Below are 17,991 nucleotides of genomic sequence, written 5' to 3' on the forward strand. Positions count from 1 at the left end.
AACAGTTGCATTCCATTTTTAAGTGAATGATTATAGGTTAAAACATGTTCTTCATTTTCCTCACAGGATTAAATATTTTATGTATTACGGGTGAAAAACAAATTATCGCAGGAACCCACATACATTCATACCCAAGCAACTTGTTAGAGATCCATGTGGCAAGCAAGGTGTTTTTGTCAGTCTTTTACTGGCAGGCTGCATTGTGCAGTTATAAAAGAAGGGCCGATTACTTATTTCTTATCTTGAGAGGTAATCTTATAAGGGATCATAAAGAAATAACAAACCTAAACTTTTATATATGAAAGTCAGCTCTACTTTAAATCTTTTGGGTACAAATCCATTCATTAATTTTTTTTTCATCAGGAGATTGAGGACAGAAATCAGAAATGGGTATAAGGAATTAATCATTACCTTTGGTTATCAACTAAACCTAGTAAGGAGAGTACATCAGCCAGTAATAATTGGGCTGCTTTGTTCTTGTTCCCTGACCTTAAAGAGTTTCAGATTTAACTATATGCCTTCCTAAAACTTTAGATTGTCTTCTTGGTTATTTAACATAAACATCTTAATCTAAGTTTGTTATTTCCAAAGCTTTGTTTCAGCTGTAATGCACTCTGAGACTTGTGAACACATCTCCCGACATTAATGTTAAAAGATTTGAACTTGGGCTACTTGGGACTCACTTGTTAGTCATTAACTTGAGCTACAATCCATGCAGCTCCTTAGGTGAGGCTCACAGACCCTGACTGTGAAATATATCCTTGTATTTATTTTATTCATCAAAACTCTGTATAAACTACCATTATTATTATCAAATTCGACAGTGCAGCTTAGGGAAGGATCATCTTCTTGATATCCACGGGTAAAAATGCCCAGTAGAATGGGATGTTTCCTAGAGATAAACACACTAAATTACAGATAGTGGAGATCTTCCCACGTCCACTCATACCACAGTAGATATTAAAGAAAAAGAGCTGCAGTAAACACTTAAAGGCACAGCAGAAGTGAAAGACATTCTGGGGTCTGCAGTCCTGTGGCCTTGCCTAAATGAGATTGGCCTACCAGGGGGTTCCCTTCTGCTGGGCTGACACTGGGAACTTCAAGTGTAACTCGCTGCTCCTCTGGTATGGCCCACAGCACCCTATGACTAGATTATGTGTTTCCACAGTTTTTATTTATTGTTTAGAATGATGCAGTCAACAGACTGGGAGAGAGCTGCCATTGTAAAGACAGTTGTTATTATACTCATAAATCCTAGTGTGGCCAGCCATGTGGGGAAGCAAGGGTAATGGGGCAGAGGGAAGGGGTACTGAGCAGGAGCCATGACTTTGGTTTTTGTGGGAGGAACAAGGGAGGTGGGGGAAGCAGGCACAGGTTGGTCAGACTGGATGATTTCTATGGTCTTTGGAACAGAAGGTTGCTTAGCTATAACTCTGTGTGTCTTGTCCCTGGGCGATTAGGAAGTTATGGTTATTAGGACAGTGAATAGAGTTCAGGAATGTGAAAGACCATTAAAGGGAGAGTTGAGTGATCCATGTAGTTGGGGGTGATAAAGCGGCAGGAGGCCAAAGAAAAGTGGTGAAGGTAGCTGGGCTGGGCATGAGTTGAGCTGGTGTGAAAGCACAGAGTTTCCAGAAGCTACATCCATGCTTACCAGGCTTGGATTCCATGTTGTTATGGAAGAGCTAGAAGATATAGAGAAAACTTTTGTAACATCCTACCAGGATTGTGTTCTGTTAGTGCGTTGCTTTGAATGCATTAATAATACACTCAGTAAACCAGTAATGTGTTGCTGTTGCATTATTGAAAAGAAATTATTAAGCACTTTCTTTTGGTATAATTTAACCAAGAGCGAACCCAGATTTGACTTTTCTCTGTCTGTCTGTCTGTCTGTCTGTCTGTCTGTCTGTCTGTCTGTCTGTCTGTCTGTCTTCTATCTCTTGCTCTGGTGTGTGTGTGTGTGTGTGTGTGTGTGTGTGTGTGTGTGTGTGTGTGTGTGTTCTCTTGTTTCCTGTCCATTGTAAAAGTCTGAATCTATGCATTTATGCCTGCCTGAATGCTGTCTTATGTATCTAACTGCTCCGAGCTCTGAGTCTGTGTGTGCCTGAGTATGCCCACGTGTGGGTCTCTAGCAAAAGGCTTTGCTTTCTCTTGAATTGAACAGCACAAAAAGTATCACATTGGGGAAGGAAGAAGGAATAGTTTATAGAATCTTTAACAGAGTTTTACAAGAGATCCAGCCACTAACTCTAACTGATCCCAAACAATCCAGTTAAAGAACAATATTATAAACATCATTATTTACCAAGCAATATTCATTATGTTGCATCTAGCATTTATGATGGATATTAATTTTATAAAGTTTCTTTAATTTTAATTTTTGTTTTCATGAAATGATTAACATTATACATTACATACACATTTGCATCACTCTGAGATGGGGGCATGAAAGAGTACCTAACTTCTGACCGCAATCATGCTTTAGATTGGAAAATTTGATTGCATGGGAAATCCAATGTTGTCCTTATTTTAAATTGTTTGTCTTTTAAACTATGGCTTCCCGAGTCAGCAACTACAATGCTACCACTACCAGCAGGACCTAGACTCCAAGAGATACAGCCTGAAGAAATTCTGTTCCCTCAGGCACTGACGCTTTCAAAACTACTAAGAGAATTTATCTAAATCTCTGTCCTGCTAAAGAATTCAAGATTCAAAAGTTGGGGTAGACTCCTGCTTCCCAGAGAGGCTCAATAGCAAACAGCTCACCTAGCTCGCCTCCTCATGTCTCCCAAGAAGTCCTTGTAGTTTCTCTTGCCTCTCTTTATAAACTTTTCTCCACCTGACTCCTCCCTATTACTTCCTGTCAGCTAGTAGCCTCTGGACCACAGATGAACTTTATTTATTCAAACACATCTTTGCATCATTAAACAAATGTTCCAGTGCATAAACAAAAGTAGCACACCTTAAAATAATATTCTAAAACAATCCAAGGCAAGAAAGGTTGGTCGTTATATTTTTCTCTCAAAGGCAGGTTAAACAACAGTCTGCGTACACAGTAAATCAGTGTTAAGTGGCCTCAAGGTGTATTATTAACTCTATGAGATCCAACAAAATGTTCTCTTTAATGTAAGAGCTATTTTTATCATAACGTATTGTCACACATTGCCATGTTGATGCTGACCTTGATCTCTTGGCTAATCCAGCTCTACATTTGCAGCATGGCTTCTATCTGATGCTCGCCTTTCACACTTAGCTCACATCTGACATGTTTGCAGACTAAGCTGTCAGTCAATAAATCTTCAAAAGAGTCTTTCTCAAACTATGACGTTGTGGAAGCATCGAACACCTTGATGGTGAGTTGTAGTCCCTAGAGGTGGCTGCTCTTGGGATGGGTATTTCCTTAGAACTATGTGTCAACGTACTGGCTTTGTGGGAGCCTAGGCTGTTTGGATGCTCACCTTACTAGACCTGGAAGGAGGTGGGGGTTCCTTGGACTTCCCACAGGGCAGGGAACCCTAACTTCTCTTTGGGCTGATGAGGGAGGGGGAGTTGATTGGGGGATGGAGAGGGAAATGGGAGGCGGTGACGGGGAGGAAGCAGAAATCTTTAATAAATAAATAAATAAAAAAGAACTATGTGTCAAAACTTGGTCTCAGGCAAGTTGAATTCATAGAGGAGACTTGTGTCTGGGCGTCCTTGTGTTCTCTAACACGATAGTACTATCACTGAATAGACATCTTCATGGATTCACTTGGTACTACCCAACATGTGGAGCTGATCCCTCTGCACTGAGACAGGATATCCATGATGCTTAGCTATAATTTAGAGCTAGCCTTTCTTCTGCATATAAATAAAAAGATTCCTGATTTATCTACAAATTGCCTGCCAGGTATCTTATGGAGCCTTTTGGTGTAGGTAGTAATGAGACATGTTTTTTTTTTTTTTTTTAATAGCAGTCAGGCTTAATTCCAACTGAAACATCAATTCAACTCGTGATGAGACATGTTTAAATCTTCTGCTGTGTCTTCGCATATCCTGAGTGGGGATGAAGGAGACACTGTTGTCGGTGATTCACTTGTACATCTCTCTTCCATTCTTAGGGTCTAAGTCGCAGAACTGTCTGTGGAACTCCCTCATTGATGGGCTCACTGGGAATGTCAAGGAGAAGCCACGGCCAACGATTGTTCAGGACACCCGACCCCCGGAGGAAATTCTGGCAGATGAGTTGCCACAACTGGATAGCCCAGAAGCTTTGGTGAAGACGTCCTTCAGGTTTGGTGGATGAGAATCCAGTTTGTTCCTTCTTAACGGTTTTGAAAGCTGTCTCAGTCCATTTGGATGCCTACTCCGGGGGCAGCAAAGGACTGTTTCTCTGTGCTGTATAAATTAGCATCGATGAAGGCTTGTTGGAATGCCAGTTGGATTTTCAGGTAGATTTCCCAAATGTTGTGGCTCATTTCTGTTGGTAGTTAACTGGTATTGGCGTTTCAGTGCTGAGGCTCAGCACTCTGTGGTGTCGGTAGCTTGAATTGAGTTAATGATGCTTTTGCCTCAAAAGCATCCAAATAGATGCATCCAGATAGATGCCCAGGGATACAGCGTGTGGTGGGAGTTGTTCAGCCCCGCGCCTTAGCCATTTCTTGCTTGGGGGAGGTTTCTACCTGTGAGACATAAAAGTGCTATCACTGAGAAGATGAAATGCCATCTTGTGTGGTTCCCCAGATGGCTGGCTGCTCTGCTCCTGTTCCCTTAGCCTGGCGTCTCCCTGGGAAGGTCTCTTTCATTTTCCTTTAACTGCAAGCTCCATTTCCATTCAAACTCCATCTCTTATCTCCTCATCCATTTTAGTAAAAGTTCATCTGGGTATGAATGTGTTATGAAAGAGGGATTTATTTTTTTTATGAATGGGCCTCGAAATATCCAGAGCTACTATTGTCAGAAATTGAGATTTCATAATTCTTTCAGCTTCCTTTCCCCCCCCCCCCTTCCTTTCTGTGAGGGTAACTTTTCTGGTCCCACTTTTCTTGTCACTGTAAACTGTCCTACCCTCCAAATAGCCAGTGGAACATACAAACTTCACTTCAGGCAACTCGTAGACTCCATGAACTGTTTTTAAAAGGCTCTGTCTTTTGCGTAGAGGCAGTGTGTGTAATGGCTTAGTTAAAGCCGTTTCATTGTGTGCAGGTTCTTATGTAGACTGAATTATAGATGAATCCGAACAGGAGTGTGAATAGAGGTTTTGTTTGGATTTCTCGATGCAACACGATGGCTGCACTGGGGAGACAAGGGCGGGCAAACGATTTTTCTTATTCCCATCAAGGGTTTGGTTATTGCATCCTGAGGTTTTGACTGAAATAGAAGCTCTCCCTGTGAGCCTGCATTTCTCTGCAAATGACAGCAGTAAAGAACAGAGTGTTGATTAGCTCTCTTTGTTTCTGTGGCCTTGCCTTGGGGTCTGTCTGCTCATATATAATATAGCCATAACCACTTACTCTATCTCAAACCAGGCTCGTTGCCTTCTCTCATTACCAGCTGACGGGTTACTCTCACAGAAGGACTGCTTGATCTGTTGTGTCTGTCCTCGTCACCCATTCTTGTAGTTGCCTTGAGCTTTTAAGTAGAACGTGTATGTTGGTTGATGGTTCTTGTGATTGCTAGTTGTAGCCTGTGCCAATGTCTTCATTCCTGAAAGAGATTAATGATAAATTATTAAGGTTGGAACTTCTTTCTGGTACTCTGTGAAACTTGGCACAGTAGGGAGTTACTAGAGGATACAATGTTCCACCTTTGTATCAGTTGAGGCTAGGAACCCACTGGCATTAGCCAATCATCTATTGATGCCCTGCTTGCTATTCTGCAACAGTTCTTCCTAAGATGCTGGACTGCTGTGACAGTGTTAAATGGAATACACTCCCTTATGCAATTGTTACCCCTGGGTATCAGGATCAGTTTTGAGATTTTTTTTTTTTTTTGCACATAAATTTTCAAGCATCCGCAAAATACTCAGCTTATGTATCAGTTAGCAATTAAGCAGTATCTGGTTATTCTGTTGATAATGACACTTTCTTTAAAACGCCTTTTGAATTTCAAAGAAAGGAAGGAACTCTAGGTGAACTTTAAAGAATGCTTGTAGGAGCATTCATACCCGGAAACCTGAGACTCGTTGATTCATAATGTCTGCGATCTAGGTGAAAATGTGGCTTATATTCACAGTTATTTGTTTGCTTTTATATCCCACCCAAAGTGTCCCCTCTCCCTTCCCCTCCCAGTCTCTCTTCACCTCCTATCGTCTCCCCTCTTCCACTCCTCCTTCTGTTTCTCTTCAGAAAAGAGTGGGCCTCCTATGAATGTCAGCCAGCCACAGTATATCAAGTTTCAGTGAGACTAGGCACCTCCTCTTTTATTAAGGCTGGGTGAGGCAATCAGGTAGGAGGAAAGGGTCCCAAAAGCATGCAACAGAGTCAGAGACATTCCCTGCTCTTTAGAGTCTCACAAGAAGACCAAGCTACACAACTGTAACATATATGCCGAGAGCCTAGGTCAGTACCATGCAGTCTACTGATTGTCCGTTTATTCTCTGTGGGCCCCTATATCCCATAGTTTTAAACCTCATGGAAATGCACACAGCTGGGAGTTCTCACTCAAGGTTCTGGAGGCTCTTGTTTGCTGAAAAGGAGCACAGATGCCCAGGAACTGTCAACACCTGTCCTCCCAAGGACTCTAGTGTCATTACTGTTGAGTGCTTCAGAATGAGTGACAGCTTTGATGGCTCCTTTTGGAATCGAGAACCATTAAATATGGTTACTAGCTCTGATTATCAAACAAGATCCAGACTGCAATGGCAAAGAAATGCCATTGAAAATGCCTAATGTTCAAGTCCTCAGGAAGTTCTCGGGGCTCTTTAACTTCTCACAGGGGAGCCTTGCTTGCTGACAGTAGTATGAGTGTCAACTCTAATCCAGCTCTGTTTTCCATCTCCTGACAGAAAGGAGTATTAGGTTATGTATGACGCCATGAAGTTATTAGCTGACATCACCAAACCCAAATATCCTCTTCCCAGTGCTTTTATTGTCCCTTACTGTCTGTCACTCAGCCGCATTTGGCAACATGCACATTTTCACAGGCATGTTTAAATAAAGTGGATACGTAAAGGGAAGGGGCCAGTGGCTTACATCCGCCTTCCTCCAAGCTTTTCTAGCTCTTTCCAAGCAGGGGGAAGCAAATGCACACAAGCTACCCCCAAGAAAGAGATTGAACACTGGCTTAATATTTGCCTAATATGTTCATTCAAATACTTCTTTCAAGACCAAAAGGTTGGTATAGTGTAAAGTCAAATTCTATATGCCATTTCCAGAGAGAGGATGAGTTTATACATTTATGAATAGTAGGAATGTTTTTCAGAAAAGTTTTGAAAGTCCATATGTTTTGGTCTCTCCCAGGCTTGCTGTTTTAATAACAAATATCCTCATACTGTCAGGCATGATGTTGGTGTAGAGGAAACAAAAGACAGAATTGATGTTCCAAAGGATTTCCTAGTAGACTTGCTTAGGAGACATTAAGCCACACCAAGTAGAACTTGACTAAGGAAGCTCTGTCTCCCCAAATACCCCAAAGATAATTAGTTCGTGAACCAGGCCTGTTAGAGATAAGCAATATTTAGGCTGCTAGGATGTAAATGTTCAAGCTGGATTGACTAGCTATGAGGCTCCATCCTAACAAAAGGAGACACCCCTGACTTACAACCAGCCATTAGACCCATTTCTCTGTCAGAGAACGAGAACGGGCCTGTAATGGGCAACTCAAGGGGGCAGTGTAGGGCGACAAACATACTAAATCTTGGCCTGCCGTAAAGCCCCCGGTGCTCTTCTTCTGAAGCATAATTCTGCCAGGTGGACACGATGATCCTGGGTAACAGCTATTTGAGAAAGAACAAGACTGGGATATTTAAAATCAATTCTGGCAGCACTTTTTCTGTGTAAGTTTCCTAACTGCCTAAGTGGTCAGAGTTGCATGTGTACAGTCATAAGCCTAATGTGTATGTAAGTTAGTGAGCTCTTTGAAATCTTCCCCTTGACACTGGCTCCCCTTTGAGCATTGGCAAGAGCCAGATGGTGCCATTATCGAAGAATTTTTCCCTTATTTTTTTCTGAGTGTGTGGAGTGAATAATTCTGCTTTAAGTCTGCAGTCCAAAAGATGCTGCCTGCTTGTGGTGTTTTGAATGAGATTAGAACCAATGGGTTCATTTCTTTGAATACTTGGTCCCCAGTGGGTAGAACTATTCGGGAAAGTTTATGAGGTGTGGCCTTGTTGGAGGAGGTGTGGCCTTGCTAGAGGAGATGTGTCATTGGGGGTGGATTTTGAGGTTTAAAAAGACTTGCCATTCCTGGGGTCTCTATGTCTAAAGGTCATGGATCAATACATTAGTTCTCAGCTTTCTCTTCATTCCACCAGCATGGACTCTCACCCTTGAATCCGTAAGTCAAATTAAACGCTCTCTTTTGTAAGTTGCTTTGGTTATGGTTTTTATCACAGCAATAGATAAGTAACTGTTGAAGAGAAGAAACTGTCCCAGAGAGGTGGGGCCTATGATTTGAACTGAATTCAAATATAGACCAGTAGGGATGCTTGCTTGGGAGTTGGCTACCACCAATGACAGTAGCCAGGAAGAAAATCCTACTTTGGGTCCTATTGATTATAAATCCTTGGAATCTCATCTCGAATAACTGGATCATTGCAAGCGTGCCCATAAATGCTATCCAGTTTCAAGACAAGTTCCTAGATCTACCACTTTGAGTCAGTCCTGCAAACAGCCTGGGACTGCCTCTGAAGGTCAACGTGATCAGTTAGCAGTAATGACAACGTGTGTCACTAAAATTGAGACTTTGACATTCAGACTTAGAAAGTAAGATTCTGGAAAATGAATGGACCACCCTTCCTCTCTCGAGGCTAGGCATGGCTAACTGACATGTGCAAATGCCATCTCAGGTCTAAATCTACCTCCTGGCACCCTCCTCTTGTCCTTCCCTGCTGGGTGCTGAAGGGCAGAGGCTCAGTGTCTTGGGGCAGACAGTTCAGCGTAGTTTTGTGAAGGAAGTGCCAGAGATTAAAGAGAAGCAGTTTTCTGTCTTGTTCAAATCCATGTCCTAGGTGTCTCTGGTAAGTACCATGGTTTAATTCTTACTTGTGCTATAGTCTTCATCATCTCCAAACAGACACTGACACGAACCTAGTTAGACGGGTTCAGTGTTGAGCATATCTGTATTGGATTTTAGTTCCAATTCTCTTACTAATGGTAGATTCATCTCTTCCAACCTCTGATTCCTGTCCTTTGGATTTTTTTCTTCCCTTCAGGTAGTACATTTGCAAAATAAAAATAGAACAGATTTTGATATATAACCTTAAATGATTAAATGAAGTCACTTAACGCACCTGTTCCATATGTATTTTTTGGTATGGTGAACCTCATTGTCTTAACCATAACAATTAAAGCTGGACTAGAGTAGCTGCCTTGACAGCTGAAGATGTTTTGGCTGGGCATTGCAAATACCTGTAGGGCTTGTTAAACTGGGTTGTGGGATTACCCCACAGGGTGGAGTGAACTAGAGCCCAATGTGTACTTCAGGATGCTGATGCCGGTAACTGGGGACACCCTCTTCAGAACTATGGGGCAAGATGAGAATTCCTTGCCTTTTGAATTTGGAAATAGCTCACATTCCTAATTTGGCCTTAGTTTTTGATTTCTGTTCTGGGCATAGAGAAACTCACTTTCCAGGGTTGTTGTGGGGATTTCAGTAAGCACGCAAGGGAGAAAAGCTGTGTGCAGTATCTAATGTGTACTCAGGAAGCCCGATTCCTGCTTCTTCTCAGTATTTCCTGGACCCCTTGCATACCCTTGCGTGTACAGCATCCGTGGTAATGGATCAATGGTGAGACTGTGGCTTTAGCTTTGGATTACTGTAGGCCATGAAAGTCTAGTGAGCATTCAACAGGAGAAGTCTGCCTTCAAAACCCAAGACTCTGGAAAGGAAGAAAGGAGGAATAAGAAACACAGTACTCCCCTGGGAGCTGCCCGAGATCCTGTCTTCCTGGTTCCTCATGTCCTCTCCCTTTGAGTCTGATGCTCGGCCCAAGCTGTTTGTCAAGGAGAATGGAGAATAGATAGACCCTGGGGCTAATAGGCTAAGTCTAGAGAGTCTGGATATGAATAGATTTCTCACTCCCTGCCACTAGAGGACCCAAAAGAACAGAAAAACATCCCTGGGGAGAGCCTACTGCTGGGCAATCATTTGCTCATCTAAGGCTTTCAAGCCTTAACAAGGTATCTTATCCAGGCTGCACAGGTCAAGACCCTGAGAGATCAAACCACAAGAGTCAGGTTTTCAGTAGGTGGCAGAGATAAGGAACTGAAACAGCTCCCTCTGGCTTGGGTCAAGGCCTCTCTGTTATTTCCTGCCGCCACCACAGCACCTTGACATTCAAGTCCCTGGAGCTGGTGTGAGTGAGGGCAATGGGATTGGCTGTACTGTTCTGAGTGTGATCTTTGAATATATACTTCGACATCCCAAATGTGCTGTAACACAGACCCTACCCTGTTTCATCACTGTTCTTCTAGTTTCTACCTATGCTTTCAACCCACCTTCTCCATTGGTTAGAAGTCTTTTCAGGCGCGGCCCCTCAAACTTTATGCCTATCAAAGTGATAGGCATATGTGGTGTTTTGTTAAAATGAAGACCCTGATGTGGCTGCTGGTCTCAGTTCCCAGCAAGCTCCAGGAGATGGGGCCCTCTGAGGATGATCTCTTCAGTGGTGAGGCTTGAGATACGGCAGGTATGAGTTTGCAGAGTGCAGTTTTTAACCTGAGTAGAATCCTTTTATCCCATTTCCTTGTTTTCTGAATGGAAACACACGCTTCTGAGCTTCCTGGTAGGATTGAGTGGGTTAAAGAGGCTAACAGTCTCCAATTCTGTCTTTCCTGGAGTTCCAAGCTCTGTTAAAGGTTAGACTGAACCTTTATACCCAAGCTCTTTCTTCGCTTACTGGATCCTAGGGATATGAACGCAGGAGGTGCTTATGAGTATTGGACACTGACCCACACTGTGGGATACAGTGGATGTCCTGAAGCCATGAGGTGTGCCAGTCATCTCAGTTACTTAACTTGAATTGTGTGACTCCTTGTGTGGGCAGAGTTGCCAGGTTTTGATTGCTTTGCTTTTGGAAGAGGAGTATACTATCTCCCCAGAGGCACCACTGGCTTGATGTGCTTCTCTTCCCACTCAGAATGGATGTATTTATGTATTTGCGTTCTGACAGTTACTTCTTAATATATGTGTATGTATGTATGTATGTATGTATGTATGTATGTATGTATGTATGTATGTATGTATGTATATGAGCCCTGTGGAGCCACACCTCAGCCTGGGAGGAGCTTAAGGCCTTGTCAGAAGCCATTGGCTGGGTTGTGGTTTTCATGCTGCATTAATTTACTGAGCCCCTCGTTTTGACATTTGGCAGTCATTTCTCCACTAAGGAATCCTGCCAAAAAGTCAGCTTCTGACTTGATTACTTTCAGGAAACATGCAGCCTGGTTGATGGTGGGCATAGCATGTGGCTGAGTTCCTGGGCCTTCCCACCCCACCCCTGGATGAGTCATGGGGTTAGTGTGCCCAGTTTGTTCATGGGAAGTTTGGCTGCACAGATTGCTCTATCATACTGGTTGGCTATGTACAGAGACTTCCGGGGATATTTACTTCGCTGATTTACTGTTACCTTCAAGGAATTCCAATGTTTCCTCTGGCCTTACCTAATCAGAAGGGTCTTCCTCAACTTTGCCAAGAGGGAATAGAAAAGAATGAACTTGAGGGTTTTAAAACATTTTTACTTATCTATAAAATTTTTCTTAGCTTAGCGTGCAGAATAGTGGGTCTCATTAGTACTTTTTTGCACATAGGTTGTTAAACTTTATTCTCAGTTTGTTCTCTCACTACTGTCATCCCTTCTTCTAGCTTGTTCCCTTCCCCACAACTGGTTCCTCCTCCTTCTGCCTCCAGTTAATATATTTCATTACTGTCTCCATTACTCACGTCCCTTAAGATACATCCACCCTTTTACTTTTGTGATCTGCGCATGTGCGCGCATGCACACACACACACACACACACACACACACACACACACACACACACAAATAAGTACACATACACACACACAGAATTTTAATTTTTAGGTTCCCCATTGAAAGTCTAAAGGTGAGAGAAGCTTTGATAGTGATGTTGGTTTCCTGAGAAGGTAGTATTTAGGTCTCTTTTTTCTAAGGACAATGTTAGAGATTGGTTTTCTAGCTAGAAGTTGGAAAAGTGTGGGTAAAGCCATCTCTCTCCCCTTATTTGTAGTAAGAGGCCGCTTGTTCATTCCAGGCTGCCTAGACCTGAAATAATCACTCAGAAACTTTATCATTTGAATCATTGCTTGGCCAATAGCTCAAGCCTATTTTTAGCTAGCTCTTGTAGCCTGAACTAACCCATCTCCATTAATCTGGTTATTACCACATGGCTGTGGTTTAACTGGTAAAGTTGCATCCTCAGCATCTGTCTGCAGCAGGGCTACACGGCTTCTCCCTGACTCTGCCTTCTTCCTCCAGCATTCAGTTCAGTCTTCCCCGTCTAGCTCTATTCTGCCCTGCCACAAGCCTGTCTCTGAGACTCACTTACCCTAGAGTGTGTGTTCTTCCTCAAACCAGTGCACGTTCTTTTTGAATTGCAGAAATGGAGCTAATTTATGGGGTAGCCCCCCCTCATCTTTTTTGTTTGTTGTTTGGTTTATCTTTCTCCCATGCTGTAAGAAGGACTGCATAATTTTAGGCTCTGGGAGTATAAACTCATTTCCTCCCTGACATCAGGGGACTTCCTGGTCAAGAGAGAAGATAGTGACACCAATGCGGTTGGAAATTTCCTGCAGATGGTGGAAGCCTTCAACACAGACCTACTTCTCAAAGCTCAACCCCAGGCTCCACTCTTGCAAAACATTTTTGATGTCATCTATTAAAGGATAAAGCATTGATTCTTGCTTGTTTGAAGGGGATGGGAGTCGGTTTAGAGAAATTATTCTCTATCCTTCACTATCACAGTGTGAGAGAGGCCTGTGTAGCAAGGTTACAGCTTTGTTAGTGCCCCAGAATGTGCAGAAAGTGTTGCTTTGAGGTGTTCATTTTGGTTGACCTGACCTTTCCCTAGAGTCCCTTCCTTTACTGGGTACCAAGGGGAGCCCTACATTTTAAACCTTGGTGAGCTTCATGTTTGGGGATTGTTTCCTTCCCTGTGATTTAGTTACCGTCCCTCCATTCCCACTCCTTCCTGCCCCTTACTTTGAGATGAGATATTGCTAAGTTGTGGTCTGTAGTAAGTTAAATCAGCAGTCAGCTTCAGTCTGTCTGGAGGCTCCCTATGTTGTCCTCTAGTTTCTGACCTCTTGCTCCAGTTTTGTGAGTGCCAGGACTATAGGTGTGTACTAGCATATCTGATTAGTGTTACATAAAATGCTCAAGTGTTTTGGGCTCCACTAGAGAGTCTGGTTGTGATTCTCCTATGGTTCAAGACCAAATGCTTTCCTTCCCTCCTGAGGCCCCTCAGACAGAAGCTGTGGCTCTGTCTTTATACATCTCCCATGTTACTGCCCTTTTGCTTTTCAGCACCAGGCCTGGGGCTAGGTCACAATGGTGGATGGCAAGCATATAGGTTGGCCTAATGATTTGGGACCCTGTCCCTGAAAATATCTCAAAAATACCATATATTAGTGTTAGCACCTTCCTGCATTTGTGTGTGTGTGTGTGTTTGTATGACTGTGTTTTGAAATTAAGATTTCTTAATTAAGATAACAAACCTCTTTAAATCTGTTCCTCGGATAATGAAAATGTGGCTCTCACTTGACTGGCTGGCTATTGAATTCTGTCTTCTATATCAGGAGACCTGGCTATGTTGTTAACCTTGTAATGCTACAGCCAAAATGCTTTCTGTAGTAGAAATGTTGGTTTCCACTTCCAGCATCGTGGTGAGCTCTGACTAGCTAGAAGAAAGAAGCAGGTTCTCTCTTAGGGTCTTTCTGCAGCAATTGTGCTTTTCCCCGTTCATGTGGTCATGGTCTCCTCCACGGTGGCATACTGTACTCAGCACAGTGAACTGACTGGTGTCAGTGTGTGCCCTACTCTCCCAGCCTCATGTAGATCTGCGAACAGGTTGTAATTGCTCTTAATCGACCCATGGATTCCACTCTGGATTATGGTTGTCATAAAGGGGGGAGCAAGACAAATAGTTTGGACCAGAATCAGGAGGCAGGAAAATAGGTTGAAGGAGCTGTTTGATTTGTGTCTAAGGTATATGAAAAGGTGGCCTGGAAAGTTTAGAGACAGCTAAAGGGAAGATAAAGAGGTTATCAGAACCTTGCGTAGGAAAAGAGTATAGAGAGCAGAGGAATCCCTGAGTGAATGAAGTCTTGAATGAGTGTCTGCTGTCGACTTGGGCAAAGCCATGTTAAGGGCCTCCATTTCCTCAGCCATATGGGAATGGAAAGCCTTCACTAGGTCAGGCTCCAAGAGATGGTGGAGCCTTCCTTGCGGGTCTAAGTGGGAACAACTGACCAGTGTATATAAAAATTTGCAGTTGTAGCTTTCTCTTCCCAAATGCTTACGGCCTGAGTGTGCTTGCCTGAAGACACCTACCAAGACCAGCTAGTCCCTTCCCCAGTGCTGTATAGAATAACAGGCTGAGGTTCTTGATTGTTTTGTGAGTTGTTTGGGCTCCATCAGAGTAGGCGTAGTCCAACTGACTCTGGCTTTCTGTGTCCATATGTCTGCTGGTTTTCCACTATCAACAGTCCTTTCTGATTTTCTTGCCAACCCTAGTCAGGATTTCAGGATCAAGCTCCGAGGGACGTAGCAAAGGACTTTTAGTTTTATTCTATGAACAGAAATCTTTGTTGTTTTTGATATCACTGAAAAAGGTAAAAAGGAGACTATGTAATTTTTCCTAGGTTACAGACTTAGGAATTAAATTTATCCTATACACATAGCCTCAAAATAAAGGTGTTCTAGGCAGGAATGGAACTACAGAATGGCCCCAGGGTCTGGCCACCTATGGGTTCTGGTCACCTGTGGGCTCTCTGCTAACTGAAGGAGATGTGGAGACAGATTTGGATACAAACCATTGAAAATATGTTTCCCTCCAGGATTGGGGCATAGCCCATATTTTGAATCCTCCTAAACACAGTGGTAGTTAATAGTCATTGATTAGGCCTCCCTACAGCTTAGCGTGGTATGGTTCCCTGCATATTGATTGCTGTGAAGTGTGACAGGAGGGAATTTGCAGGGCTGAATCATCGTCAGGCTTCAGAAGTGCTGGGGTGGGCGCAGGAGCACTGTAGTTTGCAGCGGAACTGCAGACACACACGTGCATTTAGTGCCGGAGCACTGTAGTTTGCAGCAGAACTGCAGACACACACGTGCATTTAGTGCCGGAGCACTGTAGTTTGCAGCAGAACTGCAGACACACATGTGCATTTAGAAGCACTAGGTTCGTGTAGTAAAGACCAAGGACTTGAAGGCAGACATTACATAAACATTTCCAAACAGTGAGCTGTGTACTTTCAAAAGGCACAAAGAAGAAGGTGTGACTCAGAGAGCCAACTTGGCCAAGGACCCGAGATTGTAAGTATGGATTAATTCACTGTTCCCATTTAATGAAAAAGAGCTCAGGTTTTTAAATAAGAACAATATGTGTGGGGTTGTGAATTTTAATTATTTAATTATGCATTTGTATCATGTTTTCAAAAATTGAGTTTGCTTTTAAACAATGTGCACATGCATACGACACAGACTCTCAACCCCATCTCCCTGCCACCTTACTTGCTTCCTTCTTCTCTCATGTTTATGACTGTCCCTTTTGTTTTATGACCCACTGAGGTTGACTGGGGCTGTCTATGTGACCATGGGTTGTTTGGAACTATTTACTGGAGCCTTGTGGGCTCAGCAGTGAGCACACACAGTAAGACATATTTCCTGACCTCCCCTCCCCCTTCTGCAATGTTCCCTGAGCCTTAGAGAGGGCTGTATACATGTGCTGTGCAGGCCTGGGCCCACAATCACTGCTTGTTCTCTGCATCATGTAGGCATTAATTGCTTCATTCACCACTGTACTTTGTAGGTCAAGGCTTCTCTGACTAAGACTAGGAGCTATGGGCAAAAACATGGTTATTTATAAGGCAATTTGATGCTTTGTCAATTTAGTTCAATGTCAGGAATAAGCTCTCTGCTTGGGACAACAGCCTCCCCAGACTTGAGCTGTTGGTCTGGCTTATATTGCCAAGCATGGACCATCCTTTCTTCAACCTCCCCCATGGATTATCTCTCAGATCCAATCAGAGAGCAGTTGGTTAACCCTAACACAATCAAGTCACTATTGTTCAGGTGGTCATATCTTGCCTGGAAGGTTCGGTTGCTTGTTCATAGAGTTCACTCCTTGAATAGACAAGACTGATGGTGCCTTTTCTCCCCACTTGTTTGACTGCCAGACAGCTTGGAAGGAGTTCCTAGCTCAGTGCCAGCCTGCTTTCTGGGTAGCTTACAGCCAAGGTGTGTGGTGCCCTCTGTAATATGATCTCATCCTCTAGTGATGGTGGGAAGCCAAGAGGATTGACAGGAGCTTTCATTGTGTGTGCCCCACTTGGGCTTGTGTTCCCTGGGTTGCTGAGTTTCCCAGGATGGTGTGTAATCTAGTGATAAAATTTAACTATGGGTCAACCTGTGGATAAGAAATGCTTCTGTATTTGTTTTTCAAAAATCTGTTTTGGCAATGTTTAAAATTCTATGAATACCATAAGATTGATGATATCAGCTGTTGTCTCTCTCCCATTGGAGCCACCGTTTATCATTCTGAGTTTGTTTTAGACCCATCATCTTCTGTGTGTCTTTCTCTGGTTCCTGAACCATTTGACTCTAGGCTGTAGACACTATGACTTTTTGGCTTTAACTACCTCTTCAGAAGAAATCTTGCATCCTAGAGGAAAATTCTCTAATCAGGAACCTCATTATTGATAAAATCTTAGTTCCTCATAATCAGTCCACATTCATCTTACCCCACGCCTCAGTGATATCTTTTAAAGCAATCTTGCTCTCCTTTATTCAGGCTCCCTTCTGGGGGTGTTCATCGTTGTGTCTCTTTAGAGACCTTCAATCCTTACAATGGTTGTTCATCTTTCCTTTGTCTCTCACAACACTGACATTTTAATAATTTCCTTATTATTTTAATTGTGTGTGTGTGTGTGTGTGTGTGTGTGTATAGGTATAGGTGAGTACAGGTGGTTGTGAGCCACTTGATATGGGTGCTGGTAACTAAACTCAGATCAGAACTGAACTCTGGAAAGAGCAGCAAGTACTCTTGACCACTGAACTCTCCAATCCCATGACACTGACATTTTGAAGCAACCTAGCTGTATGTTCTTGTCCAGAATGTTCCTCAGGTTGGGTTTGTCTGGACATGGGCATCCCTTTCATCAGGAATACTACATATGTGATGTTGTGTGTTTGTTAGCACAGCAGCTGGGAGGAAATAGTTCTTTGTCCTGTTACTTATAACACTGAGCTTCAATTGTCTGATTAAGGCATCTTCACTGCTGTGAATAACCTTTTCTCATTCATAACTAAATTATCTTTGAGGAAGTATTTTGAGACTTTTTCTCAATAAAACTATACAAGGGTTCTAGCACTGATGAGTCCTACTGGAGTCAGTGTTGATTTCTGTCACTATCTATTCACTCTCAAGCATTAGAGGACATTTGGCGGCATTTCCTTCTTCTCCTCTTCATTTTTGTGTCAGTATAGATTCTGGCTCTTTCTTTTCTCATTTTTTGGTAAATGTATCCTTCCTGGAGTCCAGATGGCTATTTATAAAGTATGTAGGTACTGAGCAGAGGGAGGCAGATATCTTCGAAGAGTGTGAGTACCAC

Source organism: Microtus ochrogaster, linkage group LG3 (assembly GCF_000317375.1).
Source record: "Microtus ochrogaster isolate Prairie Vole_2 linkage group LG3, MicOch1.0, whole genome shotgun sequence".
Lineage (NCBI taxonomy): Eukaryota > Metazoa > Chordata > Mammalia > Rodentia > Cricetidae > Microtus > Microtus ochrogaster.